Below are 17064 nucleotides of genomic sequence, written 5' to 3'. Positions count from 1 at the left end.
ATTGAACAGAGGAGGGAAGGAAAGGAAGGGAGAGGGTTGGGAAAGGAGAGTTCAGAAGAGGGAAAATAACTTTTTGAAGCGTTCTGATGACGCTGCTTCATGCTCAGACATGACAAAAATTTCTTCCCACTTTGCAAAAGGGAGTTGCTGAAACAAGCAGGAAATCACTCCTTTATACAGAGCCGCATTTTTCCAGGAATTCTGTGCTTTTCCTGAGAAATCCTCCAGTTTTTTTTATGAATAAGAGACGGTGACAGGGAGTGGGGAATAGGTGAAAACCCTGCTGCTGCCTGGAGTTCAGGTGCCTTTTGCGGGGGGCGGGGGTGTCCCACAGGTTGTGGTTCATGTCGGGGAGGGGAGGTGACCCGGAGTGGGTTCCAGCCCCGGGAGCTGACGGTAAAGGATCGACCTGTCCCCTCCCTCAGCCCCAGCCCCGACCCTGGACCCGATCACCAGCTGCTACATTTGTTAGCACCAGGGTCCTCTCCTCCCGCGTCTCCCACCTTCACCAAAATCCGCTCAGCCCTCAGCCTTGTGGCTGCATTTGAAAAGTTTTCGACTTGTTTCCGAATGCCTCCTCGTCCCTGGTTACAGCACACCGAGAGCTCGCTGCTGGAAAACACTGCACCCCTGGGGGTCACGCCTGCAGGCGGATGGGCCCTTAGCCCCAGGGATCTCGCTGTCTCTCCTGTTCTCCTTCCGAGAAACTACTTTGGAATGTTTCATTATGTTCACAGAATTGTTACCGCGCAGAAGGAGGCCATTCGGCCCATCCTGCCAACACCGACTAGTTAAATGGGCCGTTACAGTCGCTATATCAGTGTAATTTGCAGACTGGGCGTACTTTCTCTCCCCTTTCTCTATTGTCTCCTTTTGTAAACACCTTTTGTTGTGATTTGGAGATTCCGGTGTTGGACAGGGATGTGCAAAGTTAAAAAATTACACCACACCAGGTTATAGTGCAACAGGTTTAATTGGACAACTACTTGCTGAAGGAGCAGCGCTCGGAAAGGTAGTGCTTCCAAATAAGCCTGTTGGACTAAAACTTGGTGTTGTGTGATTTTTAACCTTTTGCTTTCTCACTGTCACATATGTCATTCTCCTTACTTTCTGATTTAGAAGATGATGAGCTTGAGTCTTCAAACAAGTAGGACAACAGTACAGTACAGGCCATTTGGACCTCGATGTTGTGCTGGCTTTAACCAATTCTGGGACAGCACTGAGGCTCAATGGTTAGCACTGCTGCCTCAAAGCGCCATGGACCCAGGTTTGATTCCAGCCTCGGGTGACTGTATAGAGTTTGCACATTCTCCCCGTGTCTGCGTGGATTTCCTCCCACAGTCCAAAGATGCGCAGGCTAGTTGAGTTGGCCATGCTAAATTGCCCATCATGTCCAGGGATGTGTACGTTAGGTGCATTAGTCAAGGGTAAATTATAGGGTAGGGGGAATGGGTCCAGGTGGGTTACTCTTCAGTGGGTCGGTGTGGACTTGTTGGGCCGAAGGGCCTGTTTCCACACTGTAGGGAATCTATGAATTAGACTAACCTACATCCCCTTCATTGTATTATCCTACCGCTGCTGGCAGTGCATTCCACACACCCACCTCTGAGTAAAGGACCAACCTCTGACATCTCCCCTAAACCTTCCTCAATTACCTTAAAATTATAGCCAGTAGGGCAGCATCTAAGATGCAGGAGAATCAACGTTTCGAGCATAAGGTCTTCATCAGAATTCCTGATGAAGGGTTTATGCCCAAAACATCAATTCTCCTGCTCCTCAGATGCTGCCTGACCTGCTGTGCTTTTCCAGCACCACACTCACGACTCTGATTTCCAGCATCTGCAGTCCACACTTTCTCCTATCTTAAAACTATGAACCCTGGTGACAGACATTTCTGCCATGGGAAAAGGTCTCTGGCTATCTACTCTATCTATGCCTCTCAACATCTTGTACACCTCTATCAAGTCACCTCTCATCCTTCTTCACTCCAATGAGAAAACCCCTAGCTCCCTCATCTAGCTCCGTCATAAGATGGTAAATCTCCTCTGCACCCTCTCTCTAAAGCTTCCATATCTTTCCTATGTTGAGGCGACCAGAACTGAACATAGTATAAGTAGGTCTAACAAGGGTTTTATAGAGCTGCAGCATAACCTCGCGGCTCTTAAACTCAATCCCCCTGCTAACGAAAGCCAAAACATCTCTTATTCCAGAGATGTGGAACCATCAAAAGTTTATAGGACGGGTGGTGACCATTTGGATTTTTCATTGTACCAAGCTCCAAGGAGACCATTTGGTCCATCGTATCTATGTTGAACATCTGAATCATATTGGGTCTCCTCCTTCATTCAATAAGACTGTAGCTGAACTGATTCTTATCTATCCTGATAACCTCTCACCACACTTTTTTAACAAGAATCTCTCCCCCTTTGCTTTAAAAATATTCAAAGGTTCTGCTTCCACTGCCTGTTAAACGAACATAGTTCCCAAGAAGAGTCAAAATGTGTGGTGCTGGAAAAGCACAGCCAGTCAGGCAGCATCCGAGGAGCAGGAGAATTGACGTTTCAAGCATCAGCTCTTCTCAGGTATGTGAAAGACCTTATACTCAAAACATTGACTCTCCTGTTCCTCAGATGCTGGCTGACTGTTTGTGCTTTTCCAGCACCACACTTTGTGACTCTGATCTCCAGCATCTGCAGTCCTCACGTTCTCATAGTTCCCTAGGTTCACAGCCTACTGACAGACTCACACCGTCTATGAGAAATAAATACATCCCATCTCAAAAATGAGCAACCCTTATTTTTAAACAGTGACTTCTAGTTCTAGTCTCTCCCACAAGAAGATACATCCTCTCCATATTCACCCTGTCAAGCCTCCTCAGGATCTTGTATGTTTCAATTCACTCACCTCTTTGCCATAGAATCATAGAGGTTTATAGCACACAAAAGATTCCTTCCACCCATTGAGTCTGTGCTGGTCAAAAGCAACACCTAACTATTTTCTAATCTCATTCTCCACCACTTGGCCCATAGCCTTGTACACCTGAGCATTGCAATGGATAAAAGCTTACCCCTTTCCTCATAAACCTGCCCATTTCAAGTGGGAGAAAGTGAGGACTGCAAATGCTGGAGATCAAAGTCAAGAGTGGTGCTGGAAAAGCACAGCAGGTCAGGCAGCATCTGAGGAGCAGGAAAATCGATGTTTTGGGCAGGAGCCCTTCATCAGGAATGAGCCTGATGAAGGGCTTTTGCCTGAAACGTATATTTTCCTGCTCCTCGGATGCTGCCTGAACTGCTATACTTTTCCAGCATCACTCTAATCTTGACCCTCATTCCAAGTGGGAGTCTGGTGAAACTCTGAATTGCTTCCAAACCACTTGCGTCCTTCCTTAACTAAGATTCCCACTACTCCATTCCAGATATTAAGGTCCAAGGAGTAACTAGGGAGATCAATGAGATTGTCTGTGTGTAGAGCCACAGGAGGTGAGTGAGATACTAAACAAATATTTCTCCTCAGTATTTACTGTGGTGAAATGTGACCTTGATGTAAAAGGTTGTCACTCACACATTTGGAGTTCAAACTTGTTGTCCAGGTTTTAACCAAGGCTGTAATGAGGTCACAAGCCAAGTGGACCTGGTGGAACACAAACTAGGTATTCATTGAGAAGTATTAGAGGGGACACGGGGAAAAACCTTTTCACGCAATGGGTGCTGGGTGTCTGGAAGTTGCTGTCTGAGTTGGTGGTGGAGGCAGAGACACTCAACATTTTTTAATAAGTACCTCGATCTGCACCTTACGTGCTGTAACTGCAGAGCTGTGGGCTATAGGCTGTGTGCAGGATGATGGGATTAGAAAGGGCATCTGGGTATCTTTGGGTTGGCATGGCCAAGATGGGCCAAATGGCTTCCTTCTGTGTTGCATCATTTCTATGCTTATATGTACACCCAGAACCCCCTGCATTTCAGCTCTGTAATCTTGCAATGCTGACTCTCCAAAGGAGTAATTCACTTATTGTCATTCCCTAACCTCCTGCCTGTAAACTCTGATCGTTCTTTCATTTTAGATAATGATCGAATCCTTTTTGGAAAACCACATTGAATGTGACTCCTCCTACACTGAGCTGTATTACAGAGCCCCACCGCTCTCTGGAGGGGAAATGGTTTCTCCTCATTATACTGCTCCTCCCTCAATGAATTACTTTAAATCAGTGCTCTCTTATCCTCAGTCCTTTCAGAGATAGGAACGGAATCCCCCTCTTTACTCTGTCCAGACCACCTGCGATTTTGAATACCTTAACCAAACATTTCCCCAGTCTTCTCTTATCAGAGAAGAGAATTCCTCTGATCTATCATCAAAACTGCAGTTCCTTATCTTTGAAGTTATTTGGTAATTTTTTTTCTGCACTTTCTCTAATGCCTTTAGATCATTTTGAATGAACTGGACACAATACTCCAACTGAGGCTGAACCAATGGTTTGGTATAAGATTTAATAGAATTGAGCCGTGATCTAGGCTGAAACTCCAGTGCAGGAGACCGCAAAGGCTATGGGCCTGACAACATTCCAGCAAATAGTATTGAAGATTTGTGTTCCAGGACTTGTTGCCCCCCCCCTAGCCAAGCTGTTCCCATACAGCTACAATTGGCATCTACCCAACAATGTGAAAAATTGCCCAGGTATGTTCCGTACAAAACCAAATTGGCCAGTTACCACTGCATCGTCTACACCTGATCATCAGTAAAGTGGTGGAAGGTGTCATACAACTTGCTCACTGATGCCTAGTTTGTGTTCCACCAGGTCCACTTGGCTTGTGACTTCACTACAGCCTTGGTTAAAACCTGGACAACAGGTTTGAACTTCAAATGTGTGAGTGACAACCTTTTGCATCAAGGTCACATTTCACCACAGTAAATACTGAGGAGAAATATTTGTTTAGTATCTCACCCATCTCCTGTGGCTCTACATACATACAACCTAATTGATCTATAAGGGGCCCTATTCTCTCCCTAGTTACTCCCTGATCCTTAATATAGTTGTAGAATCTCTTTGGATTCTCCTTAACCTTATCTGACAAAGCTATCTCATGTCCCCTTTTTGTCCTCCTGCTCTCCCTCCTAAGTATACTCCTACACTCCCGATACTCCCCAAGGGATTCACTTGATCCCAGCTGTCTATACTTGACAAATGCCTCTTCCTTATTCCTGATCAGAGCCTCGATATCTCTAGTCATCTGGTATCCCCTACTCCTGCCAGCCTTACCCTTCACACTAACAGGTACATGCTGTCCTTGAACTCTCATTAAACACTTCTGAAAGCCTCCCACCTGCCAGATGACCCTTTACCAGCAAACAGCCTCCCCAGATCAACTTTTGAAAGTTCCTGTCTAACGCCATTAATACTGACCGAGCCCCAATTTAGAACTTTGACTTGTGGACCAGGCCTGTCCTTTTCCATCCTCTTTCAAACTATGGTCACTGGTCCCAAAGTGCTCCCCCACTAACGCCTCAGTCACTTGCCCTGCCTTATTTCCAAACAGAAGGTCAACTTTCACCCTTTCTCTAGTAGGGCCATTACCAGGTTAATTGAGAAAGTTTACTTGACACACTTGACAAATTTCTTTCAGTCCAAGACCTTAATACTATGGCAGTCTCAGTCTAACATAGAACATTACAGCCCTTCAGCCCTTGATGTTGCGCTGACTTGTGAAACCAATCTGAAGCCCATCTAACCTACACTATCCCATTATCATCCTAGTTTCAGCCTAGATCATATTCCATTATCAGTCTATGCTTGGAAAGTTAAAATCCCCCATATATTACAATCCTAATATTCTTACAGCTTTTTGCAATCTCCCTATCTATTTGCTCCTTAGTTTCCCACTGACTACCAGAGAGCCTACAGTACAATCCCATCAAAATGATCAGCCCTTCTTATTTTCTCAGTTTCATCCATATGGATTTATTGGATGATCACTCAGGAATATCCTCTGTAAGTACTGCTGTGATGTTTTCCCCTAATCAAAAACGCCATTCCCCCCTCTCTTGCCTCCCTTTCTATCCTTCCTATAGCATCTGTACCCCAGAACATTGAGCTGCCAGTCCTGTCCCTCCCTCAGCCATGTTCTGTAATAACTATGCTATTAGAATCCCATGTTCCTATCCAAGCCCAGAATTCATCTGCCCTACTGGTCAGGTGTCTTGCATTGAAATAAATGCAGTTTGATTCATCATTCTTCCCTCATTCGCTGCTGTGCTCTTGTCTGCCTTGTCGATTTAACTTGCTGCCTTTACCTTCTGCGCTAGCCTCAACTTTCTCTTTTGTCTCACTACTGTTTAGGATCCCAATTCTGTGCCAGACCAACAGGTGCAGGTACATAGTTCTGTGACAGTGGTATCATGGGTAGATAGGGTGGTGAAGAAGGTGTTTGGCATGCTTGCCTTTATTGGTCAGAGCACTGAGTAGGGGAGTTGGGACACAATGGACAGCGAAGAAGATTGCCTCAGAGTTCAACAGGACCCTGACCGTGGGCTGATGGGCTGAAATTTAATTTAGATAAATGTGAGGTGTTGCATTTTGGAAAGGCAAATCAGAGCAGGACTTATACACTTAATGGGAAGGTCCTGGGGAATGTTGCTGAACAAAGAGACCTTGGAGTGCAGGCTCATATTTCCTTGAACGTGGAGTCGCAGCTAGACAGGGAAGTGAAGAAGGCGTTTGGTAGGCTTGCTTTTATGGGTCAGAGCTTTGTGAGTTGGGAGGTCATGTTGTGGCTATTTAGGACATTGGTTAGGCCACTTTTGGAATACTGTGTGCAATTCTGGTCTCCCTGCTATAGTAAGGATGTTCTGAAACTTGAAAGGGTTCAGAAAAGATTTACTGGGATGTTGCGGGTTGAAGGGTTCAAGCTACAGGGAGAGGCTGAATAGGCTGGAGCTGTTTTCCCTGGAGTGTCAGAGGCTGAGGGGTGACCTGATGGTAGTTTATAAAATTATGAGAGGCATGAGTAGGGTAAATAGACAAGGTCCCATTTCCAGGGTAGAGGAGTCCAAAACTAGAGGACACAGGTTTAAGGTGAGAAGGGAAAGATATAAAAGGGACCTAAGGGGCAACTTTTTCATGCAGAGGGTGGTACTGTATGTAATAAGCTGCCAGAGGAAGGGGTGGAGGTTGATACAATTCCAACATTTAAAAGGCACCTGAATGGCTATATGAATAGTTTGGAGGGATATGGGCTAAATGCTGACAATTGGGACTAGATTAATTTAGGATATCTGGTCGGCATGGACGAGTTGGACCGAAGAGTCTGTTTCTGTGCTGTATGACTCTATAACCAAGTGTGGCACCAAGGAGCCTTAGCAAAGCTAGAGTCAATAGGAAACAGGGGACAACCCTCCACTGGTTGGCATCAGCATTCTGGGGGTTACCATTGGCCAGAAACTCAACCAGACTCACCACGTAAACACAGTGGCTGTAAGAGCAGGTCAGAGGCTGGGAGTCCTACAGCAAGAAACCCACCTCCTGACTTCCAAAGCTTGTCCACCACCTTCATACAGAACATACAGAACCTGCTAAAAACCAGGTGTTAGCCCTTCAGATCAGGAGAGCCACTCAAATACAAGGAATCCAAATATGACCTTCGCAGAGCCATTAAGAGAGCCAAGGACCAATACCGATCCAAACTGGAGACCCAGACAGACACCCGGCGACTATGGTAGGAACTGAATGACATCACAGGTTCTAAAAAGAGACAATGCAAGGTAGCAAATGATGACACATCCCTCCCAGATCATCTCAACGCCTTCTCTGCTCGCTTTGAGCAGAATGTCGGCAGAGAGGTAACACCTATTCCGACAAGTCCTGACGAACCTATCCCAACAGTCACTGCATCAGAGTCAGATCCGTTTTCCTTCGTGTGAATCCAAGGAATGCGATGGGACCAGACGGAGTACCAGGCCGTGCACTCAGGGCATGTGCAGATCAACTGGCAGAGGTCTTCTCGGACATCTTCAATCTCTCCCTGCAGCAGGCCCCTGTCCCTGCCTGTTTCAAGAGGCCAACATCATCCCTGTGCCTAAGAAGGCGCATGCAGCATGTCGCAATGACTACTGCCCAGTAACCCTAACTTCGGTGGTCATGAAGTGCTTTAAAAGGCTGGTCATGGCATTAATCAACTCCAGCCTCCCCACTACTCCTGACCCACTACAATTTGCCTATCGGACCAACAGATCCACATCAGATGCCATTCACTTGCCCTTCTCTCCTCCATTGAACATCTTGACACCAAGAACAGCTACGTAATAATCCTACTCATTGGCTACAGTTCAGCCTTCAACACTCTTATCCCCTCGAGACTGATTACTAAATTTAGTGATCTCGGACTAAGCCCCACTCTCTGCAACTGGATCTCAGTTTCCTGACCCACAGGCCACAATCAGTGAAAACTGGGGACAATATTTCATCCTCACTAACATTCAACACTGGAGCCCCCCAGGGGTGCATACTCAGCCCCCTACTGTACTCACTGTCTACCCATGACTGCGTCGCCAAATACCAGACTAATGCCATTTACAGGTTCGCTGATGACACCACCATAGTCGGTCAAATCTCAGATGGTGACGAAACAGACGACAGATGGAAGGTGGAAAACCTCGAAAAACTGTGCACTGAGACCAACCTAGCTCTCATTGCCGGCAAAACCAAGGAACTCATTATTGACTTTCAGTGGGATGTTACTCATGCCCCCCTACACATTAACAGCACAGAGGTGGAGAGTGTCAAGCTCCTGGGAGTGGTCATCCACAACAAGCTTTCTTGGACTCTTCATGAGGACGCACTGGTTACAACAGTCCATCAACGTCTCTTCTCCCTCAGGCAGCTGAGGAAATTGGGCATGACGGTGAATACCCTTGCCAATTTTTATAGGTGCACCACTGAGAGCATTCTGTCCAGATGTATCACTACCTGGTATGGTAACTGTACCATTCAAGATCGGAGACTGTTACAGAGAGTGGTGAACTCAGCCCGGACAATCACAAAGGCCAACCTCCCATCTATAGAATCCATCTACCAGGCCCGCTGTCAAGGAAAGGCCGCCAGCATTCTCAAAGATCCATCCCACCCTGGCAATGTTTTTCTACAACCTCTACCATCGGGGAGAAGGTACAGAAGCCTGAACACGCATCAGCTGGTTTCAAAACAATTTCTACCCTACTGTTATTAGAATACTGAATGGACTCTCAAACTCTTAACGTTCATCTGAACCTGTGTTTTTGTTTTTACCATTATTTATGTATTATTTACTGTCTATGTAACTTAACTCTGTGATCTGTCTGTATCGCTCACAAGACAAAGCTTTTCACTGTGCCTCGGTACACATGACAATAAATTCAATTCAATTCAAGGCACAAGTCAGGAGTGTGAGGGAATACCCCCCACTTGCCTGGATGGGTGCAGCTCCAACAACACTCAAGAAGCTCAACACCATCCAGGACAAAGCAGCCGCTTGATTGGCATCACAGTCACTCCCTACACCGCGGATGCTCAGTAGTAGCAGTGGGTACCATCTACACAATGCATCGAGAAATTCACCAAGGCTCCTTAGACAACACCTTCCCAAACCTATGACCACTTGCATCTGAAAGGACAAAGACAGCAGATACATGGGAACACCACCCCCTTCAAGTTCCCCTCCAAGCCATTCACCATCCCGACTTTGAAATATATCATTGTTCTTTCACTGATGCTGGGTCAAAACCCTGGAATTCCCTTCGGAACAGCATTGTGGGTCTACCTACAGCACATGAACTGCAGCAGTTCAAGAAGGCAGCTCCCCCCCCACCTTCTCCCGCACTGTCAGAGAAGATATTAAACTGAGAGGTTGCTTTCTCTCTCAGGGTGAAAGTTTCAATGACAATTTTTTGACAATAAATATTGGAGTTTTCTCTGATATCCTGACCAATATTTAATCTTTAAACAATATCAACCAAGAAGTGAAGATAGTATTTATAAATTTGTTTGGTGCAAAGAAGATTAATTAACAAATTCACAATAAAGGATTTTTTGGGAAAGCATATTCATAATGTAATTTCCCATTGTATATGATACTGATGTATATAAATTGGAAACGAGAGTATTACATTTAAATAAAGTGAATTCACACAGAGGATGGTGTGTATGAAATGAGCTGCCAGAGGAAGTGATAGAGCCTGGTACAATTATAACATTTAAAAGGCATCTGGATGGATATATGAAGAGATTAGATTACTTACAGTGTGGAAACAGGCCTTCGGCCCAACAAGTCCACACCGACCCTCCGAAGAGCAACCCACCCAGACCCATTCCCCTACATTTTACCCTTCACCTAATTTAGCGTGGCCAATTCACCTACCCTGCACATTTTTGAACTGTGGAGGAAATCCACGCAGATACAGGGAGAATGTGCAAACTCCACAAGGACAGTTGCCCGAGGTGGGAATTGAACCCAGATCTCTGGCACTGTGAGGCAGCAGTGCTAACCACTGTGCCACCGGGTTTAGAGGGATATGGGCCAAGTGCTGGCAAACAGGACTGGATTTATTTAGGCTATCTGGTCTGCATGGACGAGTTGGACAGAAGGTTTTGTTTCCATGCTGTATAGCTCTGTGTGTCTATTACTCTGACTGGTTCAAGGGGCAGGTTGGCAAAGATAGTGTGAAATTATGACAGTAGGTTAGCAAAAACAATCATTTAAATCTATATTTCACAATTTATGAATGATTCAACACTCTAATGAGAAATACAAGTTACATGAAAGGAAAGAGTCATTTAACTGAATAAGGTTAAAGATAGTGTTAAAGGAAGATACTAAGAATATTGTCCAAGAGCGATGGTGACGCTGAGGATTGGCAGAGTTTTAGATACAACAAGCAATGACTCAAACATTCCCAAGAGTAATTCTTGAGAAGGGAGGATTCTTAAATGAGAATAGACTAAATCAATTGGATCTATACTCTCTGGAGTTAGAATAATGTGAGGTTATCTCACTGAAGTATATAAGACTCTGAAGGAGCTCAACAGAGTTGATGCTGAGTGATGTATCTCCAGGCTGGAACCTAGAACTAACAGGAGAAAGTGAGGTCTGCAGATGCTGGAGATCAGAGCTGAAAATGTGTTGCTGGAAAAGCGCAGCAGGTCAGGCAGCATCCTATGCCCGAAACGTCGATTCTCCTGTTCCCTGGATGCTGCCTGACCTGCTGCGCTTTTCCAGCAACACATTTTCGCCTAGAACTAACAGTAATACTCACCTTTCGACTGAGGTGAAGAGAAATTTCTTCTCTCAGAGAGTTGTAACGTTTTTGAAGTTCTCTACCCAGACATTAGTGGATGTTCTGCTTTTTATTCAAAGCTGAGATCAATCAATTTTTGGATTGTATGGAAAGCAAGAGCTATGAAGGTTAAGGAGAATGTGGAGAGGAGATCATGAATCTGCCAATGGCCTTATTAAATGATGAATGAAGATTAAGGAGCCATACATCTCCCTTCTCTTCCTATTGCTTATGTTACAATCTCCGGACAACTGGCCAACACAATGTTGGGCGGTGGCTGGATGGCTGAATAATGGAGCCTCTTGTTGAGAGGATAATTTTCTTCCTCTTGAAGCCGAAAGTTTGTGGTTGAATTCTATTCCAGAAACGTGAGCATGTAATCAAATGAGTGCTGCCTTTCCTAAAGCTCTTCTGTCTTTCATTAAACCAAGATCCTGGCAGGATCCTGTGGAATCATTCTGAAGAAGAGCAAGGGAGTTCCCTCCAAAGCCCTGCCTCATATTTATCCTTTAACCAAAGTCATGAAAAGCAGATCATGATCTCATTCCTATTTGTGGGATCTTGCTGTGGTTGGCTGTCCACATTTCCTAAATTACAGCACTGACTCGGTGCTGTCGGATTGTTTGTCTGACATTCATCCGTGGGTGAACCACAATTTCCTCCAGCCAAAAATCAGAAAGACTGAAATCATTGTGGGCGGCACGGTGGCACAGTGGTTAGCACTGCTGCCTAACAGCGCCAGAGACCGGGGTTCAATTCCCGACTCAGGCGACTGACTGCGTGGAGTTTGCACATTCTCCCTGTGTCTGCATGGGTTTCCTCCGGGTGCTCCGGTTTCTTCCCACAGTCCAAAGATGTGCAGGTTAGGTGAATTGGCCATGCTAAATTGCCTGTAGTGTGGGGTAAAGGGGTAAATGTAGGGGTATGGGTGGGTTGATGCTTCGGCGGGTCGGTGTGGACTTGTTGGGCCAAAGGGCCTGTTTCCACACTGTAAGTAATCTAAATTGTCACTATTCCCTGCCACAAGCTCTGTATGTCCATTCTCACCCAAACCGCACCCCCCCCCCCCCCCCCCTGTATCTCCACCCTGACCAATCACTGTCTCAGTGTGAATCAGATTGTTCACAACCTCAGAGAGCCCATTAATACTGAGCCCAGCTTCTGATTCTACATCCTGTCTGTTACAAGGACTGACCACTAGACCATCTGCAATGGTGCCCAATCCTGCTGCTGAACTCTTCTTTTAGTCTTTTCCACCCTCCTGGCTGCAACATCCTCAGGAACCTGAGGTTGGGGAGAGAAATCAATTGATACAATGCTTTGACTACACTTGGATGGGTATGAATGATATTCTACTCTATTAAATGTATTCCGTGAAGCACAAAAAATTTAATTAATCTCAAGCAATTCTGTCCATTTATAAATGGCTTGTGGATTTATATTGTCGCTTGATTTTGACATGTCAGGGTATAATGTAACTGACTGGCTTCAGTGATCATGTCTGTTGACTTAACTTTGGCATCACATTGTGAAATGAGGCAGCAAGACAGCCTTTAGATGTAGGAAATGGGATAATAGGCCATGGTGGAAAATAAGATGGTTTGGGGTGTTTTGAAGAAGATATCTCATTTCTAGTAAACACCAAAAGAACTGCAAATGTTGTAAATCAGAGACAAAAATAGTAATTGCGGGAAAACCTCAGCAGGTCTGGCAGCATACGTGGAGAGAATCAATATTAACATTTCAGGTCAAGTGACTCTCCCTCAGAATGTTCTAGCAATTTCTATTTTTATCTCATTTCTAGTGATTTGTTCACAATGATTGTTGTTAGAATATAATCAGCAAGGACAATGTCCAGGACAAAATGTCTACAAAGATTTTGAGTTTTCTTTAACTATTTATCGAATTAGGAGTAATTGGAATAAAGCAAACGGTGAGGAAGATGAGGAATTTCTGAAATGTGTTCCAGAGAACTTCCTTGACCAATCTTTCCATGAGTCGAGAGAATGTGGTGCTTGAAAAATGCAGCAGGTCAGGCAGCATCCGAGGAGCTGGAAAATCAACGTTTCGGGCAAAAGGCCTTCATCAGGAATCAGCTTTTTCAGGGAGGCAATAGCATAGTGGTATGGTCAGAGGACTCACAATCTAGAGGCCTAGGATATTGCTGTGGGGACATGGGACACGGTGAAATGTAAAGTGAATTAATACATCTGGAAGTGAAAGCTTGTTTCTATTATGGTGACATGAAACTCCCATTGGTTGTAAAATCCCACCTCGTTCAGTGGGAAGGTTTACCCGGTCTGGCCTTGATATGACTCCAGACCCACAGCAATATGGTTGACTCTCAACTGCCCTCCGTTTCAGGACAGTAAGGCGTAGGCACCAAACGTTGGCTCAGCCAGCACCGCCCACACAACAGAAAATAAAAAGAAATGAAGAAACCAGGGTATGGTGAACTCAAAACTGAGAGGAAAAGTTTTCTAATGAAACTATCTCTAATGAAACAATGGGTGATCTTTAAGGAGGAGATGATTCAGATTCAGGCTCAGTACATTCCAGCAAGGGTGAAAGGTTGGGATATCATAAACATGGCTCCTTGAATGTTGAGGGAAATAGAGAGGACATTAGAGGCTGTAATGGTGGGTGTACAATGCATTTCAAAATAATTCTTCAACCAGGTCCAATACAATAAGTTGAGAGGAAGGCAGAAATAAATTAAAACAAAAGGAGAGAATAAGAATTAAGTAGCAGTTAACAGAAAAGGGGACACAAGAAGGCACCAATCAGGTCAAGTGACCCCTGCATCAGAGTGGTAAGAAACAAACTTGAAGTTTGGTATAGCCACTGCTCTGTCCAAGACTGTAAGAAATTACAGAGTGTTGTGAACACAATCCAGTCCATCACGCAAACCAACTTTCCATACATTGACTCAATCTACACTACCCACTGCCTCGGGAAAGCAGCCAATGTCATCAAAGACCCCTCCCAGCCCGGTTAACTCTCTTCCACCCTCTTCCTTCGGGAAGAAGATATAAACGTTTGAAAACACATGTCAACAGATTCAAGAACAGCTTCTTCCCCGCTGCCATCAGGCTTATGAACGGACCTATCATATTTTAGAGTTGATCTTTCTCTGCACCTTCTCTGTAGCTGGAACACTATATTCCGTATTCTGTTCTATTACCCTGATTTATTTATATAAGATATAATTTGTCTGGATAGCACTCAAAATAATACTATTCATTAAATCTCAATACATGTGATGATAATAAATTAAATCAAATCAAATATTAAAATGAATCTCACAACATTAAATGAGAGCACAGGTCTTATTAATTGATCAATATCAAAGCAAAACAATGTTAAGGAGTGGGGCAACAGCAAATGGAGATTACGATCCCAGTTATGAGAATACTGGACAAAACAGATTTTTGTTATGGTCTGGCTTTGCAGATCTTTAGAAGAAAATGTGTCAATGAACCTAAGAGCAAGAAAATAGACACCAGGATTTCACAACTCATCTTTATTATACAAAGTTGGAAAACTAAAGCAACTCGCTATAAACATATATAACTTATACGCTAACATTCAGAATTAACATGAGATAAATATAAGTTAACAGACAAGTTGTAATCGACAGCCTGACAGACTGCACTGTAAGTGGCAGACACAAGGCAGGCTCCATGGGTTTCTGAGCAACCCACTCAGACATCAGTGATACTGCCAGTCACCGAATCTCATTCAAATCTTGTCTCCTTCGCAAGGGATTTCAACTCTTTCTTTTCAAAGATATAGCTTTGGAACATCATCAAAGCCTTTCTGACTCAGATTTCCTCAATGATTGCTCTTACCTTGAGAAATCAATCTTTTCTCCTGAAACTAAGTTCCTCAGGATTCTTAAAATGGCTCCCAAGTGCCTAATACCCCGTATAATAAAGCACCATTTCAGCTTTTATAAGTTCCGCTTTAAATAATTGCTGCCTTGGTGGTTCTGTCACACCTTTCTCAGCTGCACTGTATGGTTAATGCCTCTCAGGGTTTCTTTATGGATCTAACTGGTTTCTGCAATATGGAGCCACCACTTTCTGGGATTGCCTCCTGAGCCCTAACAGTAGGATTTTGGCCACTTGGAATCACTCTCCCAGCTCCAAACTGCAGCTAACATCTTTCAATAGACACATAGAAAAACTGAAACTAGAAAACCCCCCTGAGCTCCACCCATCTCCATGACAACATTGCAATCATCAACCTGACCTCCAGAACAGACAGGAATGTTCCCTCCCATTCAGGGAACACTTCAGCAGTCAGGGACATTCAGCCTCTGAACTTCGAGCGAGTGTCCTCCACAGCGGGATACACAACAACGCAGAATTGCCAACAGAAACTGATAGCCAAGTTCCTGGCCATAAAGACAGCCTCAGCTGTGATCTTGGGTTTATGTTGCATTACGTGACCCTACCACACTGTTCTATAATATCTTCCTTACTGTCCTGTTTTCTCAACATCACCTCAATAAATTGTCATGATCTCTCTATCTTAATTAGTTTGTACAGTTTTGGATTACTTGTTACTTTGGTTCGACCCTTGGCATGGAACTTCTGTACCTATCATGTTATTCCAATCATTTGGTTTATCTCCAGCACCACCTTATTTTTAATTTTTTGTAATTATCTCACTGCCTCAATTAATCAGATTATAGGCCATCCCTTCACTTGTCATTTAGCTGTTGGCACTTTGGTCACACACACGGTCTGGCATTTTGATCACCTGTAGAGACTTCTTATTCAGCCTGTAGACTCTCCATTCACATCATTTGTACTATTTACACGATCATTTGATCTCTCTGCCTATAAATTCTGTGTTCTGTGTACTTCTGTTCACTTCACCTGACGAAGGAGCAGCTTTATGAAAGCTTGTGATTTCAAATAAACCATTGGACTATAACCTAGTATCATCTGACTTCTGACCTCATCCTTCTGTAAGTACAGTGACCAGTATTGACACTGTATTCCATGTACAACAGAAGCATAAACTCCCTACTCTTGCATTCAACTCCCCTCAGGATAAACCACAATGTTCCATTAGGTTTCCTGATTACTTGCTGTACCTGCAGACAAACCTCTGGTTTAAAGCATCAGGAGTTACTATGTTTGACAAAAACGTAGTAGATCCTACAGTAATGAACTGTGTTAATTATTCACTTTAAAACTGAGATACAATATATTGGGTAGAAACTGGTCAACATGTTCCAGTTTTGTGCAGGTGATGGAAATGCTTAAGCTGTGACCTCACCAGTCCACAAAAGACATGTTTGAGGTGATGGCTTTTCATGTGTAGAAGTGTATATCAATTTTTTAAATAAATAACAGTAATTTAACTTATGTCTGTTGTCTTGTGCAAATTTAAATTCCTTGATGTCTAGGGAAATAATAGCTTTAAGTTCAATGGAGAGTTGATCATTATTGAGGATATTGTACTAATGAGTGATTCTACTTCTGTTATTCCAAACAATGTCAGCACAAATACAAATCACTTCTTCACTTCATCACCTAATTAATGAGATTTAGTGAGAATGAAAACATAGCCCCCAAAAGTCAAAGAGAAGCCCTAGAGAAAAGTTCAAAGGGGTCTTTGTAAAAGAAACATTATTCTAACCCCAGCAGAAAATGGATTTTAATAAACTGTTGGACAAGGTACCACATAAAAATGTTCAATCATAAAATTGAGACTTGTGGAACAGGAAAGTCAATGTTCATTTAGATTTTT

General features: G+C 43.9%; 1 long non-coding RNA gene across 1 annotated transcript; it reads left to right on the top strand.

Moving 5' to 3' along the window:
* The first annotated feature begins 90 nt into the window (after positions 1-90).
* On the top strand, positions 91-10158 carry LOC148147278 (uncharacterized). Its single transcript, XR_015759910.1, has 2 exons — positions 91-2582; positions 4420-10158. It is a non-coding gene; the product is annotated as an uncharacterized LOC148147278 (long non-coding RNA).
* Positions 10159-17064: the final 6906 nt, after the last annotated feature.

The sequence above is a fragment of the Chiloscyllium plagiosum genome, unplaced genomic scaffold (genome assembly GCF_037043375.1).
Source record: "Chiloscyllium plagiosum isolate Xiang-an unplaced genomic scaffold, Cpla_swu_hap1 HiC_scaffold_17, whole genome shotgun sequence".
Lineage (NCBI taxonomy): Eukaryota > Metazoa > Chordata > Chondrichthyes > Orectolobiformes > Hemiscylliidae > Chiloscyllium > Chiloscyllium plagiosum.
Note: the sequence above shows the minus strand (reverse complement) of the source record. Positions and strands in the feature narration are given on the sequence as shown.